Raw genomic sequence first — 13,779 nt, forward strand, 5'->3', positions numbered from 1 at the left:
ATCCAAAGTTAGTATCAGCAAGTACCATCAGCTTGCTGGAAGACCCTGCGATCCCTAAGCGGCTCTGCTTCAAGAAGGCCGCTTTCTCTCAACCGTTTCAGGCCCACTTAGCCTCTGCGCATGATGGAATGTCTAAACATATGGAAGGGAAAGGGTTAATTCAAGTTGTCCTGTCCACCCTGCACCCCACATTTTGGGGAACACTTGAGCATCTCATGGGGGAGCAACTGGAAATCCAAAACTCCAAACCAGGTGCCTAGCAACTTGAACTAAGGAGGAGAGCTGACAGGAGAAGGAGTCTGAAGTTTAGAGAGCCATTCGTGGTATCTGAAGGAAACCACTAAGGACAGAAACGGTCATATCCCAGGATTCCCCTTGTGTGGCAGTGTAAAGACTCAAAATGTGTTTTATGACCTCAGTGCCCTTTATTCCGAAAGACGTTTTCAACGTCCTGTAAGACTGTTAAATGCACAGTGGGCATCGGGGGCTCCCCTGCTTTGCCTGGCCACTGCTTCCAAATAACCTTTTTGGCGGGGCCGGGGATGCAAAGCCACCTTCGCCCAGTTGGTGCAACCTCAAAACAAGCAGAAGCCAACAGGCTGCAGGACCAACCTGCCGCTCAGCCCCAGTTCCCCAGGCAAGTCCTCCAGCCTCCAGCCCCAAGGGCTCGCATAGCCCTCCGCAACCCCTTCCCCACTGCCCACCCGGGCCGGTCCCTGTCCCCAGTCCCCCACTCCCACCCCCAGAACCCCACAGGCGCTCTCAGCCCACCAGCAAATTCCTAGCAGCCCCAGCCTTTCCAGGAAAGGGAAGAAGGGGGGAAAAAAAAGACCATGACATCACGGGCAGGTTTATTTGGGTTTGTTTGTTTGCTTGTTGGCTCGATTAAATACTCGTGGAAGGTGAACGTACCCCACACAGGAGAAGTTTGATGTTGACAAACTTCTGGTGGCAGCGAGACTGTGTCAGCACAACTTCCGGGATAATGAGAGCTGCTTTGCAGGAGCGCGGCAGCGGCGGCGGGAGGCTGCCGCAGGACGGAACAGCAAATGCTATTCAGCCCGAGCAGTTTCAAGCCGCCCGAGCTGGGGAATTACTGTAGTCGAGCTTCGGCTCTTACCACCGGCGCTGGATCTGGGCGCGCGTTAGGGGGGGAAGCTGCAGGCACAGGGCGCCGAGAGGGGAGCTTTCAAGTTACTTTGCTCCTTGCCTGCACCCGGCAGAGGCTTGCAGGCTGCGTGGTAACTGCAAACATCTTGTTCCCTGCTTCTTTGGGCGACTGCCCTGGAACCAACCAACTTTTCTCTCCCCTAAAACTCCCTCTTTGTTTCAAATAGGACTCTCCAAAATTTATTCTTGGGAAGACTGACAGCCGGGGTCAAGAAACAGCTGTTGAAGTTAATGTTTCTTCCTCCCACTTCGTCTGATGGTTGTGCCCTGCCAAGACAAAGTGAGAGGCACTGCCTGGTGCCTTCTTTAAACAGTCTTGCATTTAGCCACCCCCACCCCCGAAAAAGAGGCGGGGAGGGGTCGGGGGGGGCGGCAGTATATTTTCCTGCCTAACATACAAGCTGATCAGAAATGCAACAGCGTGTGCCTTTCAACTTGGGTTGATTACTTGCCCAAAAGATGCAGCGGGCTTTTACTTTTTAACACTTTGAGCATTAGGGGTGGGAATGGAGGTAGGGGTGATTGACACTTTATATTTTAGTAAAGGGGCAAATTTTTCAAACCTTTTCCCTTCGGCCCGACCCACTCAGCCTTCTAAGAGGGATAGAACAACCTGGGAGAGAGGGAGAAAAGTGTTTCATTTGGCAAGGTAAAGTCACATTTCAAAATTCAAGCCGTCATGCAGAACCAGAGCTGGCATAGAACTTGACCAACCATTTTTATCTGGAGATGACCAGACTAAGCCAGGGTGCCACCCTGTCTTGGTAGCTTTTGGTTCGTCTTTCAGACCAGACCTGGCGCCTCTCCCTTTCTGGGTAAAGTTGGTGTTTAATCAGAAGGTACCCTAGAGCAGGGGGTTCCCCCTTTCTTTGTGTTGTTCTCTCCGGGGTGAAAGTGGGGCTAGGGAACCCTTTGAGGCTTGTGGAAGGACTACTTAGGTCTGTCCTGTCCTGTTGTCAGTGTCCTGACTGAGCAATGCAGTGAATGGGTGAGTGGGAAGTCAACTCTTCCCGGACAATTTAGCCACCCTTCCACCAGGTCCGTTGTCCACTGGGAGTGCTGGCCTCATTGGGTCAGATCCCATGAAGACGTTAAGGGCCTCCTCCACACTACCAGGTTATTCCATCTGCGCATGGCAATGCAGCACCATCACAAACTGCTATTGCATCAGCCCCAGGGATATTTTAGGAAGCTCTCAGGCCGGGTCCAGCAATGCAGGCACCGGGGACCAAGCTGCCAAAGGAGAGCGGCAGAGCTGCTGGACAGGTGGCCGCAGTGCCCTCTCTATGCTCCCCAAAGCAGGTAGGTCTACTTGGTGGCCTCCCTACCCTCTCTCTGCCTGGCTCCCAGGTGCTACCACCATTGTTTTTTTTCTCCGGCCCCTTTGCTTCAGTCCTTCTGATGTTTCCCCCCCACTTCTGCCTATCATGGGCACTCCCTGAGATCTTTAGTAGTAGTATTTGTTCATATTATCTGTAAATCAACTGGTTACACTTTGAGTCACGGCACCACACACACAGCCTCCAACTTGGGTGGCTGCACATCACAGGCTGCTTTGACTTGGGTGAACTTTTCTCATTCCCCTAACTGTGCCATCTCCCATCCTGTCTAGTACCAGGGTGGTGGCCAAGAATCAGTATACCCTCAGTTAGCGCCCCTTCTCCTGGACCCTGCTAATGCAATCCAGCAACCAACTGACTTAAATTCCTTCTGCTTTTTGTTGTTGTTGTTATTCTTCATCGTCAGAGAGGCCAAGGCTCAGCATTTAGCAGGGCTGAGGCAGACCTCCTCACATTCTGGAGTTGTAATTCCCTACTGCCGGCTCCTGTAGTTTTATTACGGTCTCCTTTTTTCTAAGATCCACAGACACAAGCCTCTAGTGTGGAGGTCTGCAGAACAACTCTTAAAGGCTTCTTTGTTTAAAAATGTAACCTTAGGGCAAAGTAGACCCAATGCCAGGAAAGGCACATTATCCTGCCACAGGGGAACGCTGTGCTCTGGTCTAACCTCGGGATAGTCTTTAAGGGACTGTGAGCCTCCACGAGACAATCTGAAGATGAGGCTGTTATATTTGGGGAACCAGGGGAGCAGGAGAGAGGAACGATACGATGAAGGTGGAATCCTTCCTGGGCTGTCCGAGGAACTCTACCTGTAATCAGAAGAGCCGAGCTTCAATGAGTGACTCTCCAAACGAACCCGTTCCTGAAGCTCTGATCCCTATGAATCTAAGTCAGGGCATCCCATGGTGGGGATAGCACTGTTTGTCTCACTTGGAATGGACCTTATCATCTTACCCCAAGTGGGATGTCCTTGGACCACTTTGAGGTCTGTCTGTCTGGTTTGGGGTTAGAACAACTATTCCAAAAGCGATAATGAGGAGATACAGCCTCTTGATTTACCACCGAGGGTAACGGTAGAACTTAAGTCAGGTAATGCCATCAAGATATATATTGTCTGAATAAAACAAAAAGATGAAGAATCTCCAACAAATGAAGTGTAGTGAGGTCAAGAATATAGTAACTTAAGCCTGGGACTGTTTTCCTCCATATCTTATACATGTTCACTTATTCTTTCAAAAGGAGTGGTACAAGGAGCTTGGTTTATCAGAAGGACAATTTTTTTTAACATTAATGGTTTCCCCGTAGACAGGTGCGAAACTGGAGAGAAGGGATGCTCCCTGGAGGAACTGGACTAAGGGAGATTGACGTATACCTAGTTAGAGAGGATGAATTTGGAATCGGGAGCAATCAGCAAAGCCTGGGTACATTGCCTATGGACTCTACTTTGGAGGGGGGTGCTCACCCTTGTAGCCCCATGAGCTGGGGTCGCTAGTATGGAGAAGGCAGCCCCAGACTTCTAGACCAGGCTTTTGAAAATGTTTTCTCACAGAGGGAAAATCATGGACAGAGAAGAAAGTAGAAATGAGGACAGCTCTTCAGATAGCATTAGCGATTACAGAAGGTGGACAGAAATAAAAATGTGCCTGGAATTATTTGCCCTTTTTTTTTCTTCCCAAGTCTAGGCAGGAGTTTAACTTTGAGTTAAAAGCTCCCTGTTATTTCTCTGTTGGTTTCTCCTCTAGCTACCCCATCCACACTCCAGTTCTGGTTTTGGGCAGAGCTGTAATTGTCCTTTGTATGGGATCACATGAAATCCTGTGCTGGTTTGCTAATGTGGGAAAATGTCTACTACAGAGGCGAAGACCACCAAACTAGTTTCATTACTACCCAAGGTGCACTTCTTCAGTGGTGGGCCACTGGCCCAGCTCACCCTTCCCCAGTGCTCATTAAAACGTTATTTACATTTTACAATATGGTCTCAAGCCTTGAGTTGGGATTTTTCTCTTGGCACATAGAAAGGAATACTTTGGTGACATGGGGGCTACAAAGTTTTAACTTCTGCTCTGGTCCTGCTGCTGGTTTGCAAATCAAGGTCCTAACACTTCAGAGGGTCTTTTCTCCTATTTCAGGGCAGGGGAGCTCTGGGGAAGAGAAGAGCAAACACAGTTCTGTGCTCACAGAAGCAGGCTGATCAATCAAACATATTCTGACTTTTGCTTTCCCCTTAGAAGTGGATTTAATGTTTATCAAAAGAATAAGAATGAACAATGCTGAAGAAAACACACCCTCTCTCTAGACCCTGAGTGTACGGTGAAGGTGGAGAGTCCTCCTCAGCTCCCTCACACCCATCAGGGAATTACGGGGCCACACATCCCAGTCAGTCACTTTTGGGCAATCCGTGTCCACTAGATTCTGACTTCAACAGGTCAAATTAAATGAAGAATTTAAAGATGTGTTTCTGGCACCATTCATGAGAAGACAGATCTTTTAGCACAAGGCAAGGAAGCTAAACAAGTGTTTTTTAGAAATGGATCTTTGCTGGCTCTGGAAATTAAGTTTCCTTGACTTCTGGGACAGTGAAGATTTTGCAGAATCTATAAAACAACCATAGAATGGTTCGCCTTTCCAAGACAGGCATTAGCAATTACAGCTGGAGCCAGTTGGAGAAGTTGTTCCCTGATACTCTCCTGAAGGATGAAAATCAGAAGCCATTTCTCAAATGGCAATAGGCCAAACATCTAAGACCTCTGGAGATGCTTGACATCTTGCTGTGTGTCATCACAATCAAGTCCTGGATATGGCTGGTATTCTCGGCTGAGTTTCCCTCACTGCCGGTAAGGGGCGTGTGTGGAATAATCAATGATACAACTCAGTGCTCCGCTAGAATCTAGTGTGCCTAAGGATGATCTCAGGAAGAGAACATCAGAGATGGCGTCACCTTTCCCTTGTCAACTTGTCTACCAGGTGGTGACACCTGGTAGAAGGGTCACCTCCTCCTCGTGACTTGTAATTTCTGAGATGGTCTTTCACTGCTGTATGAAGCTCTCGTTTGGAAACAATGAGCCCTTTCTCTGTGGTACAATGGCGAGACACAAGGTCAACCACAGAGAATTCTTTAAAAGAAAAATTGAGGGGAAAGCAACCAACTCACTGACCCAAGAGAGCCTTTATTACAAAATAATAATTTCAGTCTTTGCCAGTTATACAACACAGACAACTTACTGAGGTGCTGGCTCCCCTAAAAGAGCTTAGTAATTTAATAGTTTTCTCTTTTTTACACCTCTCCTAACATATAGAAGGTGCCTTGACATTTCTGTTCAAAGAACATCTACCAGCCTGCAGGTGTAGGTGCAGAATCTTCAAATTCACAAGTGTATTCAGAAGCTATCAACTTCATTTCTCTAATTAAAATCTAAATATGAATATAATCATGTAATTATCTAAATACAATCATGTAAATTAATAAATACTATCACCTTTTGGCATTAGGACTAGTATTCTAATGAACTCTTTTATTTTTTTAAAGACCATTTTTTCCCCCAAAAACAAACGCAGTATCTGTTTACAGGACTTACCGAACTGGTGACAAATAGAGCCAACCAGTAGATTTTTCATGAGAAGTGACTACCAGGTGCATGGCTAGGCCCACTCATTGAGCAGGTAATTTATTCTCAGACAGTAATGCTTAGGATCCTGATGTTGGTTCTAACTTACATGCTATCATTTCACACAAAACTGTGGGTGGTCTAGAAAACATTACAGTGTCCAATACTATGTCCCCACGTTCTCAGAGAGATAGAGGAACACAAGAGTAAGAGAATTTGCATTCAGTTTACATAAATTATTTTTATGCATGTTGAGGACACGAAAAAATACTTTCAAGGCAGTGACTAAGGGGCATTTTCTTTAAAGGGGAGTGTTTTTATTATACCATGTACTACTCTAAAAGATCCAGAACTGGTCGTCATGCAGAGAAGGGACTGTGGAGTGCTCAGTTCTTAGTGGGACTTTTATATCACACTTGTCCACCCACACGTCAGGGATCATAGCAGTAGAAAGGGTGGACAGAGCCCAAGGGTCAGCGGTAGAAGATGTCTGCCGTGAAACAGTCTCCCCTGGGCACGACAGCACACTGGCACACGTAACTCACAGCAGCTGTGACTGCAAGCGCAACATCAGGCCACCATAGGAGTGGCGGTGTGAATGAACAGGAAGTGCCAGTTCCCAGAGGCTCATGGGAACTGGCACTGTTTCAAAGGATGAGGATGTGTGGCCTTGTTGGAGGAGGTGTGGTCTGGTTGGAGAAAGTGTGTGGTCTTGTTGGAGGAGGTGTGGTCTGGTTGGAGAAAGTGTGCCACTGGGGGGTGGGTTTTGAGGTCGCAGATGCTCAAGCCCAGTGTCACTCTCTCTTCCTTCCTCCTCCTGTCTGTCCAGATGCAGAGCTCTCAACTCCTTCTCCAGCGTCTCCAGCATCACGTCTGTCTGCAAGCCTCCAGGCTTCCCCCCATGACGGGAATGGACTGACTCTCTGAACTGCAAGCCAGCCCCAGTTAGATGTTTTCCTTTATAAGAGTTGCCATGGTGTCTCTTCTCAGCAATAGAAACCCTAAGGCAATGGGGGCGGGGCTCGTGAAGTTCCAGCCCTGACTGAACAGCTACTGGTGCCTAATGACTGCCAAGGAAGGGCGACCTTTAGTGATGAGGCCCCTGCAAGTTGTCCAAGCTCTAGCAGAACATACCTGCGGGCAGCACCAAGCGGACCAGACGCGTTTTTTTTTTTTTAAAAAGATCACATGAAGTTGGAAGAGAAATGTGATAGAAAGAACAGGGGATGGGCTGGAATGTGTGTGTGAGGGGGGGTGAGTGTGGGGGTGGAGCCAATCAAAATACCTTATATTCAGGTATGAAATTCTCAAGCACACACGAAAAAACGGAGTGCATCTAAGAAGCCGTTCCCTTTCATCTACAAGAAGTGACGTGACGAAGCGTTCTGTTTCTCAGGACTGTGGTGGTGAACTCAGACCACTTTTGAAACTGTAGTGGGTCTCAGATAAACTAATCCATGTAGCAAACTTGGCCTGATGAAACAAAATTCAAATGAACGTTTTGTTTTCTAACAAATGTGTCACGTTTGGAATGAATCGCAGATCTGAGTGGCGCGACAAGAGTAGGGAAGTGTCGGTTTCCTTTGTATGTTTCTAAAATTCTAAGGAATAACTTGGCACAAGGGAATGCTAAAGGTCAGGCGTAAGACCCGGCCACGGTTGGTGTGTTGAACAGTGTACAGGAAGCACTTTCTCCTGGAGAAGGACGGGCCAGACAAAATGAGCCCACCTTTGAAGTCTCTACAGTGGCAACTTCTTAAAGCCATTTGTTACAGCGGAGTGCAGCACCCAGCTACATCTCTGATTGTTTGTTGACTCACAGAGAACTGTTACCCAACAACGCTCTTCAACTCTGCCCTGCAGGGATCCTTTCCAGGAGGGGCAGGAAGAAGGGAGCACACAGCCGCCTGCCTTGGCAACCTCGAATCCCGGAAGCCTACGGAGAGTTCGTGGGTGGCGCTGTCGTTTGTCAGGGTGTATTACCTTTCTCCAGATTCCATTCCCACAGCTGCTTTCCTCTTTTCTCCTGGCCTAAGCTGCCTTGCAGGAGGACCACGCAATGATCACCCCTAATCTGACACGACAAATGAGTAGACCATAACAAGTTCAGGGCATGTGCTCTGGAGTTAGAGATTCTGGGTTCAAGTCCTGTCCTTTCCTTAGCAACAGCCTGACACTGATGACTCTCTGGGTCCTCGTTCCTAAGACAGGACAGAGATAAAAATACTGCCAAGTCAGCATGTTCAATGCTCTCACCTTCACAGGCCTCCAGAAACACTGGAAGAGGCGAGGTGGGCGCTCTAAATGGCTTCTGAACCAGTCCCTGGGTTTCCCTTTCTGTGGAAGGGAAAGGATCTCATTTTCACTCAGTGAGGAATCTCATCTCTTGATTGGACCACTGGAGTCTGAGAGAGAGGCCAAGACTGGGAAGTCAGCAGGTTGGTTTCCCGGTGAACTGGGAGAGCAGTTGCCTCAGCCAGGCTGTTAGCTGTCCAAAGAAGGGCCGCAAAGTCTTCTGGACCCTTGTGTTTCTCGGAACAGTCCTCTGGAACATAGTGCCGTGAAAATGACAGTCTCTCCAAATGCTCCTGGCTTGACTGTGCTAAAAGGAGCTTTTGCTGAGCTTCTCATGCAGCACAAAGCACGTCAGGAAAGCGTTACCAAGACCGCAGGGATCCCTCGAACGCAGACCTGCCGTGTTTTCTTTTCATGGAGTTTTTCTTTTCTCTTCTTCCTTCTTTTTCTTCTTCTTTTCTGTTTCGGCCCTTTCTCAGATAAACTGCCGAAACATTACTCCTAACTGGCTTTTATGGTATTTTAAACCGCAAATGCTCATTTAAAACTGAGGCTACTCTGATGGGCTCTCTTTGTTGACTCACTCGTTATTAGAGCATCTGCTACTCCATCGCTGTCTCAGACGGTCTAGTTTATCTGCTCCATTTTAGTGCTTTACTTCTGGCCTTAAAGACATGGTTTTCCTGTTCTTTTGGAGTTGGCTCTTTTTCCACAACAATGCATTGTAAATGGCTTTCTCTGTTCATACACACTGCATTTCTTGTTAGTGAAGCAAGTCTAGAGGTTTCTTGTTATCCAGCCCCTCATTATCATTACCTGAATCCCAATGGTTGCTAAGCTGTGGAGGAAAGCAGAAATTAGTCATAACAGGAAGCATCCAGTAATGAACTGACCCCTTACTAAATTAGAACTCATTTCAATGCCCCTCCCGACTTAATCCCAGCACCTACCCTCCATTCCACCAGCCAATCTTGCTGATCACAGATGTTATAAACTTCCCACAACACAATGTAAATAAAATGCATTTCAGTTGCGGTGCAAAGTTGCTAATCTTGCAGAAGATGCAGGATGTTATGAAGCCATTGGAAGTGATTCTGGACAGGCATTTCATAAGCAAATGAGCGAGCGTCTGGCAGGGCTGGGCCCTCTCACAGTGAGGAAAACAACAGGATGCTAACAGAGAGAGCGCTTCAGAAGGAGACCGGCTTGAGTCTGGGAGGACTAGAAGAGGCTCTTAGGAAAATGTGTGAGCCTCTACCCTTTCTGACAAACGACCCCAGCCTTCTGCTATAAAAGTCAGAAGTGAAGGCTGAAGTGAAGGGTGTCAAATTTGGTGCAAAGTACTTAGACGAGGTAAATTGTTCCTCCACGAGGTCAACACTTGATTCATTGTTTATTCTAACAGACTAGAGCGCTGTTTAGGTAGAGTATATTTTCATTTCTGTTATATACACCCTTCAGAGATAAATCATGTCGGGGGCTGGAGAGATGGCTCAGAGGTTAAGAGCATTGCGTGCGCTTCCAAAGGTTCTGAGTTCAATTCCCAGCAACCACATGGTGGCTCACAACCATCTGTAATGGGGTCTGGTGCCCTGGCCTGCAGGCATACACATTGTATATTGTATACATAATACATAAATAAATAAATATGTTTTTAAAAAAAGATAAATCATGTCTAAAGATAAATAAGGCAATCTTTACTTTTATTTTTCACAAAAACCAGTCAATCCTTTTGTCCCCAGCCTTATTTTGGTATGAGCGTCCCTGTTTATTAAATTTGCGGCTTTCAACAGCTGTATTATGGCAAGCAGGAACAACAGACGCTGGAAACAGGGCTCCTCGAGCTCTAATCAAATTCCCGGCTCTCTCCAGGAGGCGTTTGGAGGCAGGATGGGCCACTGGGCAGGAGGAAAGCCTCAGGGTGGTTGGACAATTCAGGGGGATGGACGTGCCTGGGCGAGGGGGAGGTGAGGCAGGCAGTGGACTTCTCTGGCTTTAATCTGGCACGTGGATTTTGGGAGCCAATGTGATTGAAACCACTTTAAAAAGATGTAACTTCATTTGTGTCCAAGCTGGTAAAGTGAGTTACGCCAGTTAAATGCAGTCTCTCAGGATTGATTTTTAACAATTACTTTCCGCCTTGTGTTCTACCATCCATGTGGCCATGAGCAACCCCACACACATACATCCTGGTGCAGTTCTAGCAAGGCGTCTAAAGAGAAATTTACAGATGTAAAACTCTCAAATCAGGAATAAGCCATATTAAACGTCTAATAGAGGTAGTAATAATTTTTGCTATTCTTTTTCTTGGTTTTTTGAGACTGTTCCTCCATGTAGCCCTGGCTGTCCTGGAACTCCCTCTGTAGACTAGGCTGGTCTCAAACTCAGAGATCCACTTACCTCTGCCTATGGAGTGCAGGGGAATAAAAGCATGTGCCAACAGGTCTGGTTTCTATTTAATACTATCAGTGGAATCTGAGAATGTTCTTATTTTTTTCTCCACACTACTTCCTATGAGACTATTACTAGTTTGGGGGGTACATTGGTTGGTTTTGTTTGTTTGTTTTTGTTTTATGTTAAGGATAGATCCCTGATCTATAGAATAAACTTTGCTGCTAAGTGTATCAGAAAAGAGATTGAGTCGATAGACTGAGGCATGATGGGTGTGTGCTAGAGAAAGTGGGGGGGATGCTCGCCAGTGGCCATGGGTACCTGTGCTTGGGGTGGGGCCCTTTCACTTGTACAATTAGAAATTTTCTCCTGCTGAGAATAAAACCTAGGGCCTTGCATTTGTTGGGCAAGGGCCCTACTGCTGAGCAATGTTTCCAGTCTGTCCTGAAATCTCTCTTAGTAAACTGTCACTTGGGGTGAAACAACTTAGACAAAAAGCACTGGCTAATGAAAGATTCTTTTTACAGCAAATTCAAATTCTGCTCTTGTTAATTATGGGAAATAATTTTGTCATGGTGAGATCTTCCAGCTGAGTTAAGGAAATAGGACCTATTTTTGTTTGTTTTTAATAACTTTCAGATAAGGACGTTTATTAGACAAGAATTGGACAGGTATTGATTCACAACTGACTCCATGATATTAAAAAATAAAGTCAATATCACTAAAGTTGATAAGCATCTCTCTGTATACATCAAAGGCGAGGGTCATGGTTCAGCTTTTTCTTCCATTTATAGGACCCGAGCATGTGTGAAGGAAAAGAACCTCAGACTCCTCCAAATGGAAAAGATGGAGTAGAGAGATTGCTGTGATGGCCCACAACTTAGGGCATTTGAGAAAGGCCAGTCTCCTGATGAATATTAGCTCCAAGAAAAGGAGGAAGACTACCAACAGCAGCCTTTCGCTTCTTCACAGAAATTTCAGAGAGCTCCATGTTCTTTTTCTTTGGTTCATTAAAAAGTGAACAGAGAAAGGCAACCTCCATTTTGGGGATCTCCACACTACAGACATGCGTAGGCAGATGTAATTATAGAGGCATGCAATCCTCCCATCCCAACCACATTCCTATGGCCTCAGAGAAAACATTCAATGTTTCATAGGTACAAACTCAATGCCTAAAGGGCAAGTAGGTAATGCTATTGAGTGATGCAAGCAATCAAGAGGGACTTGTAACCCTCCCCCCCTCTTTGTTTTTGTATTTCAAGACAGGATTTTTCTGTGTTGCTTTGGAGCCTGTCCTGAAACTCACTCTGTAGAGCAGACTGACCTCAAACTCACAGAGATCTACTTGCCTCTACCTCCTAAATGCTGGGATTAAAGTCTTGTACAACCACCACCCAGTTGGGCTTGTGGCTTCTTAAAGTGCTCTTGTCCTAACTACAGAAGGAATCCCTAACTCAGTCATACCCAGCTGGCCCACAGAAAGTCACATATGTCAGTTTGTTTACTTTGTTTTATCCTTCTACTTGCTTGTCACAAAATAGTTACACATAATGTGACGCTTCTGCATGTGCACATTGTATTCATTGTATTAAGGAACAGATCGAGGTAACTAACATATTCATCGCTTTACACGTTTATCAATTCTTGGTGATGAGAACATTAGATATTAGTTCTTCTAGTTCCTGTAAAAGATACAGCTTTATCAGCTTTTTAAGAGTGAAACACAACTTATATTTTTACATGAATGGACATTTTAAATGTGGAATAAGTTCCGCCACTGTTGAGACTGTTGCATGGGTCAAACAACACCTGGACTGGCACAATGACGTCTTTGGGGCCCTTTGTGACTTCTCACATGTGATCAAGATGGGCCAGAAGCCTCATGTAGTAGTAATATTCAGGATTCAGCTCTGGTTTTGGGTTCACCTTCATGGTCCTGCTTCTCCATTGTAGCTGAGGAAAATGAGTTGCCCATACTTTTATCTCTTTATCATTTATCTATTTTTTATTTTTGAGACAAGGTCTCACTGTATAGCCCTGGCTGGCCTGGAACTCTCTATGTAAACCAGTCTGGCCTCAAACTCGCAGAGATCTATCTGTCTGTCTGTGCTTCACAAGTGCTGGGATTAGAGGTGTGTGCGCGGTGCCACACGCCCCAGCCCCTGTCTGGCCACGGGAACCCCTGCAAATTTATACAGCTCATGCCTTGAACATTGGCTTTGTAGTGAGGATACAGCTCAGTGGTCTCTTGATCATGGCTTCTTCCACAGCACCGGCAGAAGTCCACTTTAGGTCGCAAACATTTCGTACCCTTCCAAAAGATAATTGACAAAATTATATAATCCATGGAGCCCTCAATTCCTTTGTACTCAGTGATCACCAAGAGTATGTGTTTTGAACCAGGAACAGATTTCCCTGCAGGACAAGAGCTGCCGTTTATGGATGCCACCTCTTCACTGTTTTCACTGCTGGAAGACTCACACATTTAACTTCTTCAATTCTTGAATGCTATTCTGTATGGATGAGAAAACAGGCTCAGAACCGTAGCATGTCTTGCCAAAGTAGTGGATGCTGGAGCCAAGAATCAAACATGTGTGGGGATCGGGCTCCAAGGCCTACTGTTCTCTAATTCTTCAACACTGCAGAGTCTATTCAATGTCTACATGCTGCTAAGGCCCCCAGGACAGGCTACAAACACTACTGTATCCATCATGAACTTGTAGGACTATGTTCCTAGTAGTGAGTTTCTAACAAGATCCCTTCCAGTATGATTATATAGATTAAAAAACAAACAAATAAACAAAAAACCTTTGTCGATTTTCTGTAGGAAAAATACTCTTAATGATGCAGAGATCCATTCTTGGTGTGAGCTATTCAAGCCTCACAGTAGACTAGAGAGCAGGGGGCAAAATTCTTTTGGCTTCTTCCCTTCCCTAATCCTGCTCCTCCTTCTGTCTCTGGCTCTGTACTATTTGGCT

General features: G+C 46.1%; 1 long non-coding RNA gene across 1 annotated transcript; it reads left to right on the forward strand.

Annotated features, from left to right (window-relative positions):
• Window positions 1-1,832: 1,832 nt before the first annotated feature.
• Window positions 1,833-10,852, forward strand: LOC146891662 (uncharacterized). Its single transcript, XR_014997128.2, has 2 exons — window positions 1,833-2,472; window positions 6,945-10,852. It is a non-coding gene; the product is annotated as an uncharacterized LOC146891662 (long non-coding RNA).
• The last annotated feature ends 2,927 nt before the right edge of the window (window positions 10,853-13,779 follow it).

The sequence above is a fragment of the Myodes glareolus genome, chromosome 15, assembly GCF_982192425.1.
Source record: "Myodes glareolus chromosome 15, mMyoGla1.1, whole genome shotgun sequence".
NCBI classification, from domain to species: domain Eukaryota; kingdom Metazoa; phylum Chordata; class Mammalia; order Rodentia; family Cricetidae; genus Myodes; species Myodes glareolus.